Source organism: Colius striatus, chromosome 23, assembly GCF_028858725.1.
Source record: "Colius striatus isolate bColStr4 chromosome 23, bColStr4.1.hap1, whole genome shotgun sequence".
In the NCBI taxonomy this organism is placed as follows: Eukaryota; Metazoa; Chordata; class Aves; order Coliiformes; family Coliidae; genus Colius; species Colius striatus.
The window spans coordinates 4731556-4754894 of NC_084781.1; the positions used below are offsets into that span (position 1 = coordinate 4731556).

The 23339-nt window shown below is 40.2% G+C and overlaps 1 protein-coding gene across 5 annotated transcripts in view; it reads right to left on the reverse strand.

Moving 5' to 3' along the window:
- The window catches only part of ARHGEF12 (Rho guanine nucleotide exchange factor 12), a 72164-nt gene that overhangs the window by 47530 nt on the left and 1295 nt on the right, over nt 1–23339 (reverse strand). The gene's annotated exons all lie outside the window — the stretch shown is intronic.

Sequence of the window (23339 nt, forward strand, 5' to 3'; positions counted from 1 at the left end):
GACACAAGCATTTGGATTTTTCCAAGAGCTGATGTCAGGGCTTTTCATGGAGAAAGAACTGCATTTACAGGGCAAGCAAGGAAGGAGGGCTTCCCCAGCAGCTATTCTCAATGTGGCCTTTGTGCTGCTCTGCTGCTGAAGCCAGGACCCTGCAAGAACTTTCAGTCCCCACAGAAACTCTACAAAGGGGAGGAGACAGAGACATTTTCATCCGCCAGTACTGTTCTTCCACTCCTGACTGACTTCCAAGGCTCAGAAGCATCAGCTTTCCATCTACAGGGCCTGAAGTTACAGCCTTTCAAGACAAGGACACCTATTGTTTACTATCTCTACAATGGAGAAGAATCAGACAAACTAAAACTGGGGAAGGGGTAAGTGGAGGAGAACATAAATAAACCAAGTTGCTCATGTTTCCTTAACTCTTCAGCCTAAAAGCCAGATTCAAGCCATTGGGATGTGGCTTGTCCACAGAATGCAGTTCAGATCAGGAATAAACTCTTCAGAAATTGATGATGAACACGGGTTGCCAAATCACTAGTAGGTGATTTCCTACTAGTTTCCCAAGGTGACTGGTGATAAGTTACTAAATCCATCAGTTTCTGCCTCTGGAAAGGAAAAAAGTTACATCTTTGAAGTGAAAAGAAATAACACCACACCAGAAATACAGAAAAACAACTAGTATCTGTTCAAAAACCTTCTTCAGAAAGTGTCACCATTACAAGAATTTACTTTACAGAGAGAAGAAACATCCACAGTTTGTTCATTTGCTACAAGTTTTTATTGCATAACTCACTTAACAGAATAGTCCAGGTACAGGAGAAAGGTCAAGTCTTGTGACTTCTGAAGTTATGATCCAGTTTCCTCATTTATTTAAGTAGGCTATAGACAAATATTCCCACGCATAGAGAGCTCAGGCTGTCCTAAAGCAAGGAAAAGCAGCTGAAATATGCATGGTTTGGCCATCCTAGAGGAGCTCCAAAAAGTCCTTTTCTCCACATTTTCGTATCATCTTGGTAACCTGAGCTTCAGCTCTTTGAGAGAAAAACAAAAAGTGCAAAACGTGTGTGCTCCAATTCTTTTCTCCAGTTTTCATTTCTGAAAATCATTTTAAATCCCTTTGCCCACAGACTGCTACTCTATGAAAGAATCAAATAAAGCAACAAGGTTTCTTGTGCAGACAGGGCGTGGCAGTCAAAATTAACCTGCCTCCCTAAACTGGAGCTAATTACGGGGAAATGAAATGTTTGCTTTGCTTGCCAATAATTGCAATAGAGAACTGGCTCAGTGGAAGCAGCTCTACTCCCCGCCTCCCTGCCACCACTCCTCCTACACCGCGTCTGGAAAAGCTTTCTAGTTAGATGCACAAAAATCAAAGTCAGAGAGAGAGGAACAAGAGCACCACACCAGGCAATTTTATTTTCCTAAACCAACCATAGAATCCTAAAGCCATCGACTGCCATGCGATCTGCTTTCACCCACCACACACATAAGGGCCTCGCAGATCACTCGTGTTGCCCAGCATGTCAAGCAGTTTTTGTATTTCATTAGGCACACAGCCTATTTCCTTATTACTGCCATACCTAGCTTGTGGTTGTTATGAACCAGCAACAAGAGCAGTGTGGAAACAGTTCTTAAAAACAGCAAAAGATAGCAATTAGAAAGGGAGGAGAAAAAAACCCCACAGTGCACGTAAAAACTGAAAATGGAGCTTTCAAAATACTGTAACACTAACTCCAATTATCCAGCTTTACATTTGGCAAATATATGTACAAGGTTCAGAGCCACATTTGAATATTTGGCCCAGAGTTCACATTTCTGGTGAGTGAGTACAGTTGCCTGGCACAGGAACACCACACCTCTATAACTTGTAACTAATAAATGTAGCTCGGGTGCTAGATACCAGTAAGAAAGCATCCACATTAAGGGATATTTACTATGCCACCAATGTGTCTTTCAAAAGGACAACAAGGCAAAGTTACCAATTGATCTATGACTTAACATTTCACTGGAGATTTACCTTGATATAGATGTTAATACAATTTGAAAACACTAGCAGATGTACATAGCTCAGCAATGCCTTGACTGATGGCTTTATATATTCAAAAGGTATTACCAGTTTGTCTGCTCTACTGTACAATGCAAAAGTTCATTAAGTTACTCCTGTGAAAAACAGTGTCAGCATGACTAAAATACTTAGCTCCAAGTAAGGCACCTTGTCTTGATTTAAATTTTCCTTCAATTCTCTTGTTAGCTTGTTTTAAAGGTTTATGCACATCTACTGGTCTAGAAATGGAATGCTGACACTTCAAACCCAAGACTTGTCTGCTCATCAGAACTAAGAATCAGTTCAAAGCTAAGCAGACACTCAAACAGAATGTGTTTTCAGCCCTGCCTTTCCTTCTCCCACCCAGTCATGAAGCTTTGGTCAAACTACACCCATTCTGCATGGGATGTGCAGACAACAGGCACCCTTACGACCTTTGCAAAGCTTCTCAGTATTTGCCAGCTGCAATAAACTAATTTACAGCTAATATGTCTTAAACTACCCAAAGGCAAAGTGCTCCCAGTGGCCTAATTTATACCAGGGAAAAACTGAATACACAAGTTTACAAATGAAAGCTGTAGCACAGAGAGGACCAAGAAATCATTACCACATTGTTGCTTAACCTGTATGGCATATTAGTAGCTCTTACTTCTTCACAGCTTTGACTATAGCCAATTCTGATGGTTAAGTTTTACTCATGTAGATGCAAACACCAAGGGCAACATAAATCTAAACTATGAGACTAAATTAAAAATATGCAACTAATCGAACATTTCAACTTAGCAGATGCACCCCAAAGAGGGATTGTATCCTAGCACTAACTCAGAGATTAAAAATATTAATGGAAAGTTTCTCAGACACCTTTATTTCTCAGAACATACAAAAAGATAAAATATTTGATCTAAACCAAACTACATTAGCAATGATATGTACTGAAGCTAAAGTCATCTTAGTTATTTACATGGACTATGAAAAATAAAGAGGTTTTTGGGATATGTAAACCTATAATTTCTCTTCTAAACGCAGGTCTCTCAGATGAAACACAAGACATAAGATGCACATAGCAGATACTGCATGAGAAATGAAAAATTAATACAGGCATTTGTGGCATGCTTTGCTCCTTCACATTTCATCTTTCCCTGCATCTAAATTACAGGACAAATACAGAAAGACAAACTGTAAAGGACCAGAGCAGAACACAGATTAGGATTTCAAGTCAACACCAAGCTCTCTTTCTTCTACTATAAGACAGAAGACAGGAAAAAAAAAACAGCAAAGCCATGGAACTTGTAAAATGGCTCAAGATCCTGAGAACAGCATGAGAGTCAAATACATTGCTATTAATAGGCCTTTGAATATGTTTGTATTAGTATTTTCCTCTAGGGTCCCTTAAAACAAATAAAAATACAAGAAAAGAAAACACATTTACTCAGGAGACCTACCAGCTGCTAAGAAGAGATGGCAGCAAAATTCCTCAAGACAAATGGCAGCAATATAGAGATAACCAAGCTATCAGAAATATCAGCACCAGTTTTGTTTACCCACCAACTTCGCTTACACCAGTTCTTGGTACCTCCTCCTCATACAGGCACAACTATGACGAGTGCCAACTCTCACTGACTTCAGCAAGAGCAGCGCTTGCAAGAACTTGCAGGCTGCTGCTCAGTATATTAGACAGTTACCTCCATGTCAGAGCCACCTACAGTGCACCTACAGAAAATGAGCATCTGTCCACAAATGGAAGTAATCACCTTGTAGCATACCCACTCTATAACAAAAAAACCTACCAAAATAACCCCATCAATCTTTGTACATACATGTGTTTGTAGATATGTAAAATTCACATCCTCCTAGCAGTGACAAGCATCTCACAGCTCTTCTACATCAAATCCTCATACCCATACATTAGTAGACACTATTGTAAATGCTTTGATGGCTGTCACTGTATTAATACTGTCTCAGTTCTGCACCAACAGTACTGTCTAGACCTTCACTGTATCCTCTACTGATTTGCTTAAGCAATTTGCTCAATTTTTAGAACACTTTACAATAAAATTTTGATAAAGGAAGAGATCAGTGAAAACAGTATTCAGGAAAAAAACCCATCCAAAACATTCAAAGATGGTTTCTTGAATGTCAATAGTTAATATATAGCTATTAAATAATAGTTAATATTTGAGATGCATAAAATATGAGCTTATTTTAAAACATAATCACATTCACTTAGACTGCAAAAGCTGGTTGAGAGGGTTCTGCTAACATGCTGATATGTAATACAGCACTGGGAAATGGAAAGAAGACGGTGCTGCCAGCACCTACGTCTGAGACATCTTTCCTAGCTGTCAAAACCTTTGTTCTTGAGCTGACATCAAGGCATAAATTTTCACAGCAAGCATATTTAGTTGGCTATTTTCACACTGAAAATACAAAAGAGTAACTACAATTCACATAGCAGCTATTAAAATAAGAGGGGGTAAAACCCTTGAAAAGCCTCCTCTCCCATCCTTTTCCAATAGATACTAAAGAAAAAATCCTTTCTCTCTCCTCTGCATTGAAGGAAGCTATTTTCTCATCTTTCAGTATATTCAAACATCAGAAAATAGGAACAAAGACTCTCAGACATTACCTGTTTCACACGACAAAGTCAGCTGAACAGGGAGATCCCAAAGGCCCATTTCCAGGGGGAGTACCCTGAGACCAAGACGTCTTGAAGGAGCATGAGCTTCCCCTCTTGGGAGCTTTCGGGGTTTTTATGCTTATCCGATATCCTTGAGAGGCATTTGCCTGATCGTTTCACTGACCACTTGAGGGAAGGGAAGAAACTCCACCTCTTCTCTCCCACCTCCTCCCAACCACCCTCAGCTGTGGCCCAACGCTGCACAGCTAATGGACAGGCAGTGAACAGCATCCCTGTACAGCCCACAGAGATTGCATACAACAAGACAGCAGAAACGAGCTTGGATGTTAAAATTTAGCATTGCCAGCTGTCCTAGAGGACAGAACAATACATGCTTAATATATGTATTTCTCTGTATACAATACATAGATGTACATGCTCTGTACATACTTAGGTATGTGGATGTTTATGTACATCTATATACACATATGTGCACGCATGTCATTGAATCACTGATCAAAGCAAGTCCATCACATGAGGCACGGGAACAAAAGCTTGGCGTAAGGCAGTGAGATTTTTCCTTCAATCTACTTTCAGGCTTTTACAGGGTCACACTGTGCCACATCATGTGTTTTGGTTTCAGGCATTTTGAAAACACCCGACAACCGCGGCACCTGAAAAGCACACAGTCTCAGGAAAACAGAGCCCCTGTATTGTTTTAGAAGAGAAGAGGGCAGGAAAGAGGGCGAGAATGAAAGCATCTCTCTTTCTATCATCCAGGGAAAGAAACTGAGAGGTCAAAAGAGGGGGGCAATGAGCTTACTGCTCTTGCAGCTTATGTGACTGATCAAGCCCTGGGGAAGAAGGATTGGAGGGTGAAGTGGCTGTTTTCTTTTTCTGCCCCAATAACCTAATTAAGTTTGTGAGCATTGCTAGCGGGGTAGAAATTTCTTCACGCTACACTGTCTGTTTGTGTTTGATTAATGTAAATCTTCCCAGGGCTCTAACCATGCCCCAGGCACTGTGATGCCTGGCTCTCCATTAACAAGCATCCAGGCTGCCACATACAGGAGGATGAGAGTGAAAGCAAGATCTCTGTTTTAGCCTTTGCCACAAAACCATCTAACTTGTTCAAAATAATTCTGGTGATTTGATTTGAATTACCATTCCTAATTAAATCCCATTTTTTTCCCAAATCATGAAGCCTATTAAAAAGAAACTCAGTTCAGTTTCCTCAGTTCTCATGACCAAATTTTTCAGGCTACTCTTACCACAACTTCTGTGCTGCCCAGTCTAATGTGTGCTGCTACCAAATATAACCTCCAAGCCACAACTGCATCAAGGCTACAATTACACAGTAGACAGGAAGCCAAAGAAATCAACTCCTACCCCTACATCTATGTGCTCCGTGGTTCTAAGCATGCAGTAATTTCCCCGCCAAAGCTTGTATTTTCCATGCTTCTATCTTTTCCAGTGGCAAGCAGTATCATTTACTAAAGAGTCGTATCCTGTATTTCATTGGTTCATATTTTGAAACTTTTGCCCAGCTTCTCATTTTCTAGGAATTTTTCACAAATCAGAAAAGCAAATGGCAGCTCTCAAAAAGAAAATGGTAACTGGAGGAAAACAAAAAACTCAGGAGGCAGCCAGCTGCTCAGTTACCCAATGTCTAGCAGCCCAAGGCACAGGGGCTGGGGCAAGAGAAAGAAAAAAACCAACAGCTTGATATATCAAGCAAACATGAAGTCACGAAGAGTTAAGGAAGCAAGGGAAAAGTCATTGCAAATCCCAGAGCAGAGCTTCATATCCATTTTACTCATGCCTGAGTGAGAATCACGTGCACCAAACAGCCCCTGCTAAGGCATAAAGAGGGTGTCAAAACAGAGATATTTTTAAACCTGGATTACATTTTTAAATTGAATATTTCCTAATTCACCTCCTTAATGCTCCTCATCATTAAGTAAAACAGAAATGAAACAATGTGAGACAGTCAACGTGCCCTATTTAACTAAACCGCATTTTGCTCTAAACCCTGTTGTTTCCCATTTCCTTCATTGCATGGGGTATTCTCCTATCAACTGCAGCACTCCAAACACCACACTACAATAGGCAGAGCCTGGAACAGATCCTCAGAACCAGATCTGCTCCCTTCCCCTCCACAGAAATTCACATTCCCTAGCTGTGTGCTTCAATCTACCTTTCAATAAAACTGCACATTGCTCTACTGCAGGGAAATGCCACAGGTTTAAGATTTCTAAGTTGCTTTACAATTGTAAGAACAAGTATGTACAATACTGTAGAGTATTGCTTGTTACATCCTTGTAAAACTCAAATTCCTCTGAGCATCATGCTTCCTTTTTAAAATCTGCATGTAAAAAATATTTAATTTGAAACCATTCAGGTCAGTGAACAAATGGAGAAATAAAACAGTAACATGCTACAAGGCTGTGTTATGCCTTTACCAAGAAAGGACATATTTCAATCTCCTTGAACACAAAAACTCTCTTACTGGTATCAACACTTGGGAGAAGAAATGTGTTTGTACGATGAAACAATCTTGAAATCTTCAGAAATACATACTGCTGTCTTCATCATAAGGAAGTGAAAAACACTTTGAAGAATCCAAATGAAATTTCAGTCTATCAGGAAAAGTATCAAGTAGAAAAAGGATTTAAACACAGCACACAGCAGCAGCACTTTATGAGAACTACTATGAGAATGAACTCTTGAGAGTCGAACGGTGAACTTGTTCATTCCATGCTATAACGTTTCTTTTACACTGCAAAAACAATATAGAAGGGACTGGTCTAAGTAAACAGGGCCAGTCCTGTGGATTGCTTCCTTCCTGAAATACTGAATTTCTGCAAGAACATTGCTCTCTAATGCACCAACCACCTTTTGAAGCCTGTTATGTCCACACTCAAAAGATCACAAAGGTGGCATGCATTGCAACTTGAGACAAAGTCTTCTTTCTTACCCTGAGGAAGGGCATAGGAGTAATCCATTTTTAACAGGGTCATTTTCCAGTATGATCTCTGCAGAAATACACAGACCAGTCACGACTATCTTAACAACACACTTAACTGTTGGCTGCAGTTTTTTGCATAATATACTTCTAATTTTTATTTTTATTTTACCTTCAACTTTTGTGAAAAAGTAACACAATGCATTCCTTTCAAGTACAAACCACTGCAGCTGCCAGGAAACAGTGTAAAAACAAGAAAGATTCAGGAATGGAAGCTTATATCTTACTTCCTACTCTTATTTCCCAGATTTCCTTCCCTTGGTACTCTCTCAGTCACAGGACATAACAAAACAATTCAGAGGGGGGTGGTGGAATAATCTTTGACCAAAATAAGGGAGACAGAGCCTGGTGCAACTAGGTTTTTAAAAGAAACCTGAGCTAGCAAAGATATGGCTAGGACTGTAAATGTGGTATTACTATTTTAAATCTAGTGAGATTTTTACTGTCCTGGACAACAGCAGCAAAGGAGGACAAGGAAACAAAATATGGCAAAGAGATGCCACTTTTCACATCATTAAAAAAGAAATCTCTCCTATGAACACAGGAAAGATGGTAAAAGTAGATATCTCCTCTTCATTTAGCCACATTTCTTTGTCCTTTTAGAAAAAGTGGATTTAAACATAACACAAGATTAGTCACAAGTCTATATATTTCAGGTTTCCCTTTCCAGTATTTTCAAATCTTTTTGTTCCATCATTCTTTGCCAAGAAACCACAATTTTGATCCCCACTGTCTCGATTACACTACCGATTACAGAATGCTTTACTGCTTGCTCATATACAAGCCACACACCCTGCAAACAACATAAGCAAAGCTCTTCCCCTTGTTCTATAACAGCACTAGCAGCTCTCAGATGGTTAGGCTGGGATATGGTAAATATTTATGCAGAATTCACAGACCTTTACCCCAATAAGGAGCCAGGCATGGGAAAAGAACAGCTTCCCAGAGCTCCATACAGCGGAAGCAAAGTGGTCCCCAAGGAATGGAGTCCACACCCCCGTTAAAAAAAACATGGAGCAGCAAAAAGAGCTCTGAATTAAATTACCACCATTGCTGGCTGAGTTTCTACAACCAAACCTAGACACTAGATGACCTGCATCTTTTAGCCACATCTGAGAGACAAATAAGCGTTTTCAGGTACACAAATAGCGTGCTACTTTTTAGATTGCAGATACCTATTGAGAAGTCACAAAGATGTCAGAGGCACTGGACTTCAGTAAAGTATGGTGAATGTTTGTTTCGTTTGGGTTTTTTTTCCACAGAAAGAAAAAGGTCAGAACTCTCATACTTCATTCACAATGGTACTTCTTTCTTGTCACCAAGAGAAAGAAAAACTGTACCTTCTTTCCTTCCTCTATGCCTAACGCTGCCTTATTTTCAAGTCCCATACATTTTATTTTTACTTAGACACATCTTGGTCTTTGACATTCTGCCTTTACAGAAATGATATGAATCCTAAAATACAGTTTCTGCCAGCAGCGACAGCAGCATACAATCGTTGCCTGACCTGCAGCTGTTAACTACACATTTGTTCCATCACCTACAGACAATTCCTTTCTGCCATGCGCAGAACCACGCAAGACTTCACACAGGCAGAGTGGTTAACTTCACCCTCACTGCCTTCACAGCATACATCATGTTCTTTCATAAATTGTTATTGGTCTGAAATAACCAGCAACCCACAAGCAGCATATAAATAAGAAACCTTCTCTTTGGCTAGTTTGGGCACGCTTTATCGGAAACAGAAGACAATCTGATGAGCAAATGAGTTAATATTTCTTTTGAGTATCTGAAGTATGTTGCATTACATAACAGGCAGCAGAAGTTACAGATACAGAAGCTTCCTCTTAGGAATTTCTGCAAGTCAGAGTAGACAAGGAGAGCTTACATCAGACAAATTAATAATTTTACAAAACCGCTGTTTCACATATACAAACGCTTTATTTCAGCTCCTTAGAAACGTGCCTTAAATTACTGGAACTTAGTTTGAAAAATAGGAAACTGAGGTACAGAAACAGGAAATTATTTTTGCAGTAAAAAAGCAGATCAACAATTGCCGAAGTAGAAACACTGTCCAGATTATTTGACCAGTACTCAGCTGTTCTATCTTAAATCAGTAACACAATCCCTTTTTAAAAAGATTAGTAGGAGAACTCTGTGAGATACAGAAACCAAGTCACAGATACTTGGCATGTACAACAGATAAAAAAACAAAATAGCTCTCATTGTTTCAGATACAACCTAATTTATTATGCACCTCACTAAATGATTCACCATATGAATCCTCTCGGTCAGCTCTGAACAAAAAACCCCACCTTCCGGGCTCCAGCCAGCTGACTAAAAAGCACATTATCAGCACAAGTTAGGATTAGATTGGCAACCTACTTTACAGAGTCAATCATCACAAGGCTGAACCACATCTGTCTGTTTAACGCATGGCAACATTAGCCCCAAATAAAATCACTTTCAAAAAAAGAAAACACTGAAATCATTAAAACTTTAAGCACAATTTTTAATGCAAGCAACAGTAATGAAAACTCAAGAAAGTTCCGGTACACATCTGGAAACTTGTTACAAGACAGCTGTATAGTCTGCTAAATCTACGGCACAGTCAAGACAACCCTTCTCTTTATGAAAGGGAATCCTAACTCTTTCAGTCTCTCATTGTCTGGGATGGCTTCTGGCATAGGAAAATGGGATATATGGAGCTTCATTTAAAAGGTCATACTGTTTCCTTCCTTGATCTTTTACCATGAACAATTTTAGAAAGCATTAAACATTTCAGAACAGCATATCCAAACAAATTTTTGCTTATCCTGTCATTCAATTAAGTTCAACCAATTCCAGTAAGCCTGCTAAGAAAAAAATAAAAGGCAGTCTCTCAAAACAGCTGCAAATTACAATATTTATGCTAACCACTAAATTCAAACTTGAATCAATGCCAAAACAACATACTAAACTAGAGAGAGACAAGTAATTATTGTGTAGTTGACAATTTGAAAAGAGAGAAAAATGAGAACAGGGATACTCCATTTTCTAAGACAAAATCTGTTTCATTCATAGCAAACTGCTAAACATAGTTGCTAAAACTGTGTCATAACTCAGAGATAAAAGCACGAGACCAATAACATGGTTTTAACACCCAATACCTTGTTATGATACACTCTAGAGCTGGAAATTTTCAGCAGTAAATACTTCCAGGCACAAAAAAAGCTCTAATAAACTGCTCACCAGAGAGAACAAAGGTGGAGCAGGGGGAAACTTGACTTATGCTTTCCAAAGGATTTTACAGGTCATTTTCAACTGTAGCTGTAGATGTCATCCCACCCCAGCTTCACAGTACAATACATGTCAAAAAATTAAGAGATATGAAAGTGCATCACAATGTTGATCCCATAAGCAAGTCAACATCAGCTTCCTCATTACTGCATTCCGCATCTGTAACCTTACACTCCCTAACTTTAAAAGCAGGAAAAGAGAAGAAAGCCAAAAAGGAAAAGACAGAAAAGTAGCAATACCTGCATTCATAGTCCCAGCCTCTGAAAATGCAGAAATTCATTTCTTCAATGCACTAAAATGTGCTTTCACTCTCCCATAGCTTCAGTGCAAGAAGGAACATACAAGCACTGAAATTTAAGAGTTTGAAGTGCTTCCAGACATTGTCAGTAACTCAAACGGGTATTTGGCTTATCTGCCCTTAGAATTAATTTTATTTCAGAGTCTGTCCTATTGACAATTTCTCCTTTGCCCTCAAGCCAATGCATAATCAACAATCTTTTCCAGAGCTCTCCATCTCCCCCTTCACAGCAGTCATCATGCCTAAAGCTCACAGCCAAAGCCATGCCAGGGGTCAGGAGATGGGCAGAGAGAGAAAAAAACCCAACAGTTTTAAATCTTGCCAGAAAGCTTCACCATCGAAACTAGAACAGTGCATCTGCCTCCAACTTTAAAATTCCAAAGCAAAGGTATTCTTGTTGCTAGTCAGACCACTGTAATTATGACAGTGCATTTCCTCAGTGAGGCTGGGCAGCATCTCAGTGAGGCCCAGTAGTCAATTAATCTGAATTTTGTAATATTTGCTCATGAGCTGAGCACTGCTGCAGCCCCACAAGACACTTCCTGCCTTATTCTCTGGAGAGCTAATAGTGCTAAAACCAGGCAACTATTAACACAGTGACTGCAGTTGCTTTTCAGGTAACATTTGATCATCAAACATACAAAATTAGTGTTATAATTTCCATTTAAGCAGAGCATGTATACAGCTTTTATATACTTGCTCTTATCAGCTAGATCCATGCTTGCAAGAAACCACAACTCCCTCAATTGTTGTATCAAAGCATGCTCCAAATGCCAACACACAGACCCTCCTTCTCCAATTTCTGCTATACTATATGAACTGAACACATTCACTACCCATCAGCAGTTGTCAACCATCCTCATAGGACTAAACCAAATGTTGTGTTATCATCATAACCAACAGCTGAGTTTAAGTAACTGAGATTATTCAAGTTACCATATACACAATAAACTTGTAAACATAAAGAATAAGCACTAGTCACCAGCAAAACATCAGTACTCAGTGCATTAAATCAGTAAGGGAAATACAGTTTTCTTTGCACTTTTGAACAGCCTGCAGTAAAGCAATTTTTCTGCCCAGGGTTCTGAAGTGGAATATATACAATCAAACCCACTGCAGCATGAAAACCACCAGGATGCCAACAGAAGCACTTTAATCTAAAGCAAACACCTCCACATGATGCAAAAGGGAGAGGAGGGGGACAGTTATAGGCAGCTCGCAATCTTACACAACAAAACTCATTTGCTACTGAGCATTTCTTCCTGCGCATTACCATGCAACTGAATTAGGTTGACTGCCATTGAGAAACAGATCCTGGGGCCACAGTGACAGCCAAAGCATTTGTCACTGACAAAGGCCTGCCCCACAGATCTGTTATTCCGGTGCCAGATTCATGTAGCCTGACATCTATATCCAGTGTGCACACAGCTGGAGAGGTAACATAGACAAAGGGAGGATGCAGCACTGGAGCATTCTCTGAGCACACAATCACCTTTGGGAATGCTACTAGTTCTAGCACAAATGAGAAAGTATTTCCTAAAATCCCACAGGAAACAAGCTTTCTATTTTTGGGTTCCAGGTATTCAAGCAGGCTTCTCATTGCCATACAGCTAATCATTGTATTTCAAATTTACTACCACAGCAAACTGATCCAAATGCAACTTTGAGAAGAAGATGAAGAGATTTCACATAGGGAATTAAATAAACAAGGTCCCCTGTTTGAAGTATCTGAGTCCCTTTGTGTCTGTCCAATTACTTTTTTTTTTTTTAAAGAAACAAACAAAACATAAACCCCATCTTGTTATTTGTATGGTCTTCAGTTTGGTTTTTTTGCCTTTACCTAGCTTTTCAAATACCCTTTGGGGGCCAATTGCAGTTTTGATCTAAAAGACACTTAAAAGAAAGAGGAAGAAATCTAAATTCCTACATACACTTTAAAGGAACCCTTATTTTTGGGAAAACATATTCCTACTTCCCAATAAAAGCAGAGAACCTAATTTATTTTGGTGCAGTAAACTTCAGCAAGCTTCTGAAGCCATTTGCTGATCCAACAACTGATCCAAACCCATCAGTATTCCAAGAAGTATATTACAGATTTGAAAGAGCCATTTTCTCCTTATATGAAAAAGAACAGATGGAGCAAGATTTTAAGCACACTCCAAGCTACTGTGAAGTTCCTGTCATTGCAGTAAGCAGGCAGGCTCTGTGAAGCTGCCTCCCACTAACAGCAGAACCATGACGATAAGATCAATTTTTTAAAAGAGGAGGGGGGCAGAAGAGGCAGGTTCTCTTCATCTGGCTGAATTCCAGCAAGAGCATTTAGATCTGCAGGCTGCCCAAAACTCAAACCTATTGCAGGGCTATTTCCTCTCCCCCTTCTAGCCAAGCTTAATTATCTGCTTCTGCTCCACATGTGACCCAGGAGCACTGCTGAGAGAAGCCTCCTCCAGTAAGGCTGGTGCTGACTGTCAAAACAAGCTGCAATCAGCACAGACAGACTTTTCCCCTTCGCCTGGCACCCGCCAGGCAGCATTACTGTAGCTCACAACCATAAAAGCACGTTTCATACTACCAGGAAAGAAGTGTTTTTCTGGCCTAAACCAGGGACTGCATGTCTGGGTTACTAGGGCCAGAGCACAGCCAAATACCCCACCTACAGCAGGGTAGTCAAAGGCATGGGTGAACAGGTGCAGACACCAAAAAACAGTTAATGTCTCACTGACGACTGCAAAACCTGATAATAAGTCTAATAAAAGGAAAAGGGAGAGGAGGTCAAGGTTTTCTATGCATACATACAGCTGAAGTTGCACTGGTGAACATCCAAAGTAAACAACACTCTAGCATTTAGAAGCTATCACCAACATTCCTACGTCTTTCCACACTGGAAGAACAGAAAACTCTGCACTTTTTTTGCCTTTTTCCTTAAGTATTACAGGGTTTTATTCGTACAACAATTTCCATAACGTGCATGGGCTGAACATCTTATGTAACTTCATGGACCTGATATATCTGGCTGCAAAATTTGGTGTTTTCAAGACTACTCAAAGGGTTGCAGTGCTTGGCAACATGACACTAGGTATTACCAAACTTGTACACCAAGGCACCTGCCACTGAAGAAACAATCAGATACAGAGCAAAGGTCTTTTAGATCAAGTACCCATTCCTGAGCTACTACAAGATAATCTCTTTAGCTAATGAAGGTTCTATTATAACTCAAGGTTAGGGAGGAAGCCTGCGACAAGGGTATTCGTTTTACCAGTGTGCTACAGACTGACGCATGCCTACAACAAAGAAAATCCCACAACAATTGCAAACGGCTCTCTCCGCAGTATCCCCACATCACCTTCAGCAGCCAAAATGATTGAGCTTGTTGGTTTGCCGAGATCAAATCTGCACCCACATGAACCACTTCCGCTACGGAAACCGCAGGGACTAGACAGGGCAAACCACAACCTATCATTTTGTGTCTCTCAACAGACAGCAAGAACAAATTGCCAACTTGAGAGCTGCACTTCACCACCATGAGATCTCCAAGTTAAGAAATTTTGTCCCTGACACAGAGTATTTCTGATAAACCATTATATCCCTGCCCTTTATATTTATGGAGTTCACATCATATGAATTAATCTCCTTCTCTCAGTTGTCCCTGAATATTTTTCTCAAAGTTGCTATTATGCTGCCTACCTAAGTCAGGTTAAATGGCTATACAGCAGTCTGCAGCAGCAGTGAAAATCACTCTTTCAAAACCAGAAACAGTCTGAGAAGAGCTTACTTTTGGCTGAAGTCATTACCTAACACGAGACATGATATAATCATAATTTTTCAGAAGACAGAGAAAAATATCCTATTGACACAGGTCAGAAAGCAGCATCACTTCCTTACCAGCAAGCACCAAACTTTGAAAGCCGTTTCATAAAAGAACAGCAATTATCATCATGACTCAAACACTGTCACATGAGACCTGCTGTCACTCAAATCAGAGCAAAATTTTAGAAGGCACAGCAACTTTGAGATGTGCCTTCAGAAGGCACTGGCAGACAGGAAACCTCTCTCCTATCTGGCAGTTGCCACCACCTCTCCCATTTATCTCCTCCTCACTCATTTCCTATTGACTTGATCTCATGTCTTACATTGCAGCTTTTTCCTATTTCCTTTTTCTCCTCGCTCATTACAACTTCCCTCCTTTAATTCCCTTATTTTCTCCTTTTTCCAACACTTTTCTAGTAGCTCTGATCTCAGTCCCTACTCACCAGAATATTCTTTTGCATCTGGGCACAACAGAGGTGTGCAATCGTGCCTCTGTGCCACAGGAGTACTGAGAGGAGACGCCTTGTCTGATGTGCTGCCAATAAGCTACACTAACAGCCACTATCATAACAGGGTAAAAAGACTTTCAAGCAGCCATCAGATACTTTAGGTAAGCCTGCAGGTTGAAGCTTGTATGTTTATGGGAGTGGTGGACTCAAAATCCTATACCTGTCTGGGATCAGTCTAGTGCTTTATTAAATAGACGGGTCTTTTCCTCCAGACTAGGAAATACTTGCTCAGGTCAATTCAGGTCCCCCCAAGCTTTCCAACCCCTTTACAGCACTACAAGCTCACTTGGGACTCCATAAAAGAGTATCCAACTCTTCATAGGTTACGGGTTCATCTTGGGAAGTCACTCAAGCTCTTGGTAAAATAATCGTCTGTGATACTGAAAACCAGGATTCACAACCTACAAATATACTGAAGATCAGCTTCTCACATAAACAAGAATAGTTGCTCTGCTGCTCACAGTTTCAAGGAGGAACAGCATTTAGACAAAATTAAGATTTCCACCAATAGCTCTGAAGACTTCTGATGTATATTTCAAGAGCTCAGGAGCAGATGGAAACCTGCTCAAGCCTTGCCCTTGCATACACATTTCTTGTGCTGAGAGAAACTAAGAACTCCTGTTACCTGGGAATTCTCCCTTCGGCTTCTAGCATCAACACTGCAGCTTGTTTATAACTACCAAAAGAGGTTCTTTTACTCAATTCACACAGTTCAGTCCATCTTTTACACATCCCTATTCCCTGATCACAAAAGGTTTCATTTTTCTCAACTTTTAAATGAACTGAGAATCAAGTGTCACTTCCAATACACATCCTGTTAGTATGTGTACTGGACGTACAAGGGACACAGTCTGTCTTCAGCAGGACACTTGACAGTATCCAAGTAACTAATATGACAATGATTACAACTAAATTATGTCAAGTGCAGGAACTAACGCGCCATGCCTCCAGAGCCTTTCCATCTCAGGTATTCAGCCTCAGGAAGGACATCACTCATTTGCTTTCCTAGCACCAGCACAATTTAATGAAGTACTTTACCAACTGACATCACAGAGCCCAGAAGTTTTAGTGTTGTCAAAACAAAGCTTAAAATAGTCAGGTAGATAATATTTAAGTGCTTGCCAGCAAATGTAAACAGCAACATTTCTTATTTACCATCAGACTTTGCTAAATGGTGCAACTATGCAAGAAAGGGTTCCGGTCCATTGGTCTTAGAAGTCAAACAGACACAATACTGAACATAGACAAGGAAAGGATGCAGAGTAATAACAAAGACTAAGTGATGTTTAGTAGACAATTTGTGAATGTCACAGTCTGAACATTGTTTGTTTTGCTTTTACTATTTATACTTATGCTTACATTTTAAACATAAGGACACTGTTTTTTCCTGTCATATTTAATGTATTTTTAAATGCTGGAGTTCTTTAACAAAAAAAAGAGTAAATGTTTCTTCCTGTCTTTTTCTAAGTGTGCTGTTCCTTTTTTATATGTATCCTGCCTTGTATTTTATCCCTTGTACACTCTTAATCAAACACTGCACATTTTACATTCCTTTTCATTTTACTAAATGCTTTGCCACTGCTTTCCCTGACCTTATTTTGAGCCTTCTCTTCTGATGTTAAGACATTATCTACAACCAGGCTCTTGACACTTAGCTTAATCAAGCTGAGACATGAACTAACACTTCTATTCTTTAAACTGAATAATTATTCAAAATAGGGCCACAGAACAACATAACATCACCTATCAGAAGACATGCATTCAAATCTATTTCTGTTAGTGCTATTTGACATCTCCTACACAAGAAAAATCTAGGTATCTCAAAGCAGATAAAAATATCAGGACTACAGTAAAAGAAGGGAGAGTGCTTAGGCAAGAATATTTGAAGAGTCTTAGAGATGCCACAAGATTTATCTTTATTAGCATCTCAGATTACCCAGTTTAGAAACTCAAGGATAATACAAATCGAAATAAGTCTCCTACTGTTCATTTTCAGAGGGAAGGAAGAGATATTCAATGAGAAACATGGAGGATAATGCCTTGAAAGCAAGAGCCTAAGTTTAATTTTCAAGCAGCACAACCAATACACTTCCTTGGTGTCCTAGAAGGACTGCCTTGAGGTTTAAGAGGATTCAGTCTCCAGACCAAGGCAAAAACTGCTCCTCTTCAAGATACTTTGCTTAACGACAAGCTATAGCACTGAGCTGGCCAGTGTGGGAGGCAATGATAGGAATTATGAAAGGCCAAAGACACTACCAAGAACACTGGAAAAAATGGGAGGAAAAAAAGGAACAGTTAATGTCAAAAATCCTGTTGATTATATTCAAAAGCTTCTTGGGAAAGCAGGGAAACAGAAGCAGGCACTGAAACTACTCACTGAACAGGATTCACACCAAATGCTTAAGGCATATATTTACTAGGAGACCCCACTTCTTGAAACAATCAAAAGATCTTGGGATTAAGTCATAAAATAAGTAAATAACTAGTACCAGTGTCTGCATCTCCTTCCCCAGGCAAATATATGAATGCCTACCTTTTAGATGGACAGACAAATTATCTTCAATGCCTGTATCAGTACTTATATAATACAATGCAGAATAGTTTTGACAGTAAAAAGAAGACTACTTTGATTTCCAATAGGAAGACTGTGGTCAATGCTGCCACCCTCAAGGACCAAGCAACTCTTCTCCTATATGGGTCATGCTCCTCAATACAGAAGTCAATTTGAGCAAGATTAGTCTGAGATGATCCCAAATGAACACCTACAAAGCTCACTAGTGACCTCAGCAACTTCTGCTCCCCAGGGTAAGATGCATGGTTCTCCACAAGCATCTCTAAATAGGATAGCAGTTGGCATTAAACACCCAGAACAGCAACCTTAAAGCACACCAATGTGCAAACAATTGTCCCCAGGAAGAAAGTGGAGGGGGGCAACATGGAGGAGGACAACCCATACGTGACTGTCATTGGTGTGTCAGCACTCAAACCCTACCATGATAAGTCAGTCTAACAGCTCTCTGTAGAATAGACTCTATCAGGCTGGAAAAGTGAAATAGATCCCTCCATCTTGCAGCAGGGTTTGTTTCACATTTTCCTTGGCTACTATGGATATCCCTTTGACAGTGAATGGTACTTGAAAAGCTCAGAGTACAGGCAGGCCATTTCCCCAGACTTTTCATGCAACCCTTCACACCCTCTAGGCTTTCAATAACTAGCTGTTGTTGGTTGTTTTTTGGGCCTTTTTTTGCTGCCAAATGTATTACACCCTGATTCCTGAGGATATGGAGAAGATTTTTCAAAGTCTAAGACTGCAGTAGCCTATATCCCAGCACTGTTCCTAATCTATACATTTGAAACACTAATAAATGCCATAACAGGAGTTACATGCACTGGGAGAATTATACAATTGGGCTAACAGATGAAATATCATTCCTGCCTCCACCCAAATAATCATGACGCCCACAGCTCTACTCAAAACTAGAAAATCAAGCTCACCTCCACTTCTGTCTGCAGCAAAATCCCTAACAATCTAGGCAGAATGAACTGGTAGCATTTGCTTCCTAGCCAATAGTAAACATCAAACAGTACTCTCTTCTGACAGCTTGAATAAAACAACAAAAAAAGAGTTTATGCACAAACAATGTCAACTACTAATTTGCAAACATAATGAAGGCACAATGATGAAAAACACCAGAAGACTTGCCTTGATGACTTACACTTTAGTCCATAGAAACAGATGTGCTGCAGTCCACTTTCCACAAATATTAGATATTTCAAACTGTACTAATTAAATAAATGTATGATAAGAACATCTAGCTACTCAATATTAGTGAGGTGTGACTTTCTATGAAATTCTTACTCTGTTGGAAAAAAACAAATCCCTTTTTTCCACCTTACAGTTAAAGAAGTCCTAGTTACTACAGGGATTTACAAATGGCCAAAGACAGAGAAAGTGCATCTATGCAGATAAGAAACAGTTAGAGTCTATTTTAGTACCAAGTCAGGAGCAAACAGGCAATTAAAACTGCTCAAGGGTAATTATGTGTAAATTCTACCTCTCCTATTTTCCAATCATAGCAACAGAAACTACAGCACTGTTATAAATAAAACTCATTTGCAAGCAACTGCATAGGAAGAGCCATCAGTTCCTCAATGAGATACTGCGAGAGCAGCAAGAGCCTCCAGTCTGCACTTCAATAAACAGAAAGAAGCATAAAGCAAGTTCTGTAGCTGTGCAATTGCTCAACTCTGCAGCGTGTTTGGAATGGTTACAGGAAGAAAAACACAGTTAACTATGAGACCAAAAAAAAAAAACCCAATTAATTGCATACAAATGTTTCTTTAGTGTCATAACAGGATACAGCAGAGCTCTGATCATCCTTTAGTGGCCAACCAGAGCCTGAAAATGGCCGGACTTCATCCTGGCCCCAGTATGTCCTTGCAAAGAATAAAAGCCTTATCTCGCTCAGCCATGTGTCGCCTGCCTCGAACAGCAGAACAGAACAACGCCCAGCGCCAGCCGGGGCCAGAGGAGCTCTGAAGCAGCGAACCAACGCGTGCGCGTTCGCATGTGCTCTGACAGAAGTAACAGGAAAACACCGCCTCTAACATCCCCTGCCCAGCCACCCACTGCCCAGAGGGAGGTCCCAAAGCTGGCCTCAGATGGCCTCTGTAGTCAAATCTCCCCCTTCTAAAATCCTCACACTGACAGCCCAAAACAGCACCCGGCAAATTTGAGGAAGAGGAAAAATAGAAACTGACAGGCTAAAAGGGATGGTAAATCTCACCTAAGTCGAGAGCTTTTGGTCATTCACCTGTCAGACTTCAGATACCTACTTCAGGGTAAGAAATGGTCCCCTAGATGTGCCTGTTTCCTTCCACTAACTATAAAGACAATCTAGATGAACAGCTCAGATAGAGATGTCTACCTTAAAACACTTCTTAAGATAAATGCCACCTAAGTAGGCCTCTAAACAAACACAGCATAGCTAAGAGAGGATTAAATTAAGAGGGCGTAAATGTTTACAAACATAAAGTGGCAAAGCAATAAGGCTGAAGATGAATTTGTTTGATATGGTCCACTGGGCAACAGGATTATGAAAAGAAGCAGCTGACAAAGTAGAAGAACATCTTGAAAGAAAAGAAGGGGAAGTAAATAACACTGCTTAAAGACCTGACTCTCATACCATCAGAAGCCACACAAGGCACTATGGCTATCCTGGATCACTTTTTGCTCATATATTTTTTAAATCTCAAGTGCTACATTACCTGATAATTTTTTTTACTAGCACCCTGGAAAGAGTTTCTCCAAATGCTGAGTAGCTGACTGCAAATGGCATGTGTCAGATGTTTCTTCAGTAGACTTGCTGAGAAGTCATTTACACTCTTAGAAACCTTAGCATCTGCCTTTTTGTTTAATAGCTGGTATTCCCCCTATTCCCCCAGCAACTCAACTCCCTTAAGAATCAAGAATTCTGGAGCCAGCTGGGTAAGAGAATCCAACTCAGGGATGAAGCATAACCATTACTAAAATTAAATGAATTAAGGTTTGGTCCACAGAGACAATTATCCCAGACACATGAGATATGAACTGGCGTGACTGTATTTTAGCACAGTCTCAGACACCAAAATCCGTAATATTTCCTTGGGAAAAAGAACACTGAGGAAAAAAAAGGTGGAGGCTTAATTAAAACATCATTTATCATACTGGCTACAGAACAGCACTAGAAATGTCCACTCATACATTCCTTCTAATATATACTTTAATGCCATACATGCCATTGCCAAGACAAACATAAAAGACATAAAATATGGAAAGGATGGGACAAGTGCAACCTGGGAAAGGGAAATGTCAAACAGCTATCAAAACACATGGCATGATTACCATCTCCCACTGAAGGGATACAAAAGGAACTATTCCCTATATGTAACAGGGATTTAAGCAGCTATAAGTATGTAAAATGAAAGTATGTAAAGTTAATATGGAGAAAAATGCAGGCCCATGCTACCTTATTATATTCATAATATCATTTGGCACAGGTGCAAGCTGGGTTCTTCTCTTTTAAAGCAGTTCCCAACTCAATCCCACCAAGGAAGGTCACTGATAAATACAGAGAGAATTGAACATGCCACATGATTTATGCAATGTAGATCTAATGACACTAGAAGCATCGAGTTTATTTATATTGCACCTGCTTTACATTCCAAGCTTAGGAGACAGATTTAAGGAGGCAATACAGTGGTTTCTTGGGCCTAATGGGAAAACAAGCTTTCCACCAATATACTGCTAGGACAATAGTGACTGTAAAACATCTCCCACCAGACCCTGCACAATACTGTAGATAACAAGGAGCAGCCTTGCTCCAGACACTAGGTAAGCACATGTCCACACAATGACAAAAGGCACCAGCACATGAACTGCTCTGATGAAAGGTTCAGCTGGGGAATAAATGGGCCATGACAACTGAACTCCCTTTGCACCCCCAGAGCTAAGGTTCCCTCAGACCAGAGGTAAAGAGTAGTGGCAAGGCCAGGCCCTGGTTTCTTGCATTCCCAACCATCACACAATCCTCCCGCCAGACATTAAAAGTCTTTTGAACCAAAACCTTAACAGAACACCAAACACAAACAGCCTCTTGACATGACTGAAAGCAAAAGGAAATGAGACATTTTTTGTCTGTGCTACATTTCCAATTTGGTTCTTCCAATTCAATAATGGAAAGTATTTTGCTTTACTAACACACAAATCAAATTCCCTGTCCTCATGCTGTTCCTTCCCATGCATCTCTCAACTGCTTCTTGCTAGAAAAACCATGCTGCTCTTTTTCGTATCTTGCAACCTGCCATAAAATATACACTCTTAAATACATGACAAAACTCCCAAAAAGGCACTGAAACACCACTCGAAGTCTAAAAGGTGATCTCATGCACCCAAAAGCATCATTGTCCCTCTGTCCCAGCCCTGGCTTCTCACTTGTGCTAGAACTGCTAGCAGGTGTTGCTCATGAAAGGCGCAAGCAGAGAGGTCTTTATCACACACATTCACACCTTAACCACCAAATACGCAGCACAAAGAGGAATATTATAAAATAGATCATGTTTTTTCACCTTTCAAGCGTAAAAAGGTATCTTTTGCTCCCATCAAAAAAACGATGACACTTATTCCATGCTTCTGTCTCAAGAGGTTTCCTACTTGATGCTTTTTCTCACAAAAAAATCCACATTTTTTCCTCTGCTTCTGAAGCATCCCTGTACAAGCTAGAGACTGCTAATGAAAGGCACATGGCAGCACCTGCAGAGAAGCCCAGAGGCCTGAGCAGGTATCTGAAGCAAGGAACAGATTACTGCTAAGGTAGTGTAGATACCAGCAGACATTCCTGCTCATCAACTATCCTTCCTGCTCTCACCTGAAGTGACCTCTCTCTGGAAGGCTACAATGCCTGACCTAACAAGAAGCAAGAGCATCCTCCACGCAGTTTTTGAGTTCACACTCCAGCTGTATCCTAAACTCGTGTAACTTTTTCTGCTTTAACTTCTTGCACAAACAGTTCCTTTTGGTCTTCCTCCCAGCACCAGCCCATCCTGGAAGCTGTATTACAATCCCTGCTTCTTACAAAGTCAGCCTGGCAGGCTTGAAAGCAGTTAGACTTGAAATACTCCAGTTTCAAAGTTAATGCAGTTGCCTTGACAGTCAACCACCCCAAGTATGTACAGATTCCCAGAAACTCGGATTTAATCCCGCATTTCTGATCTCATCTGTC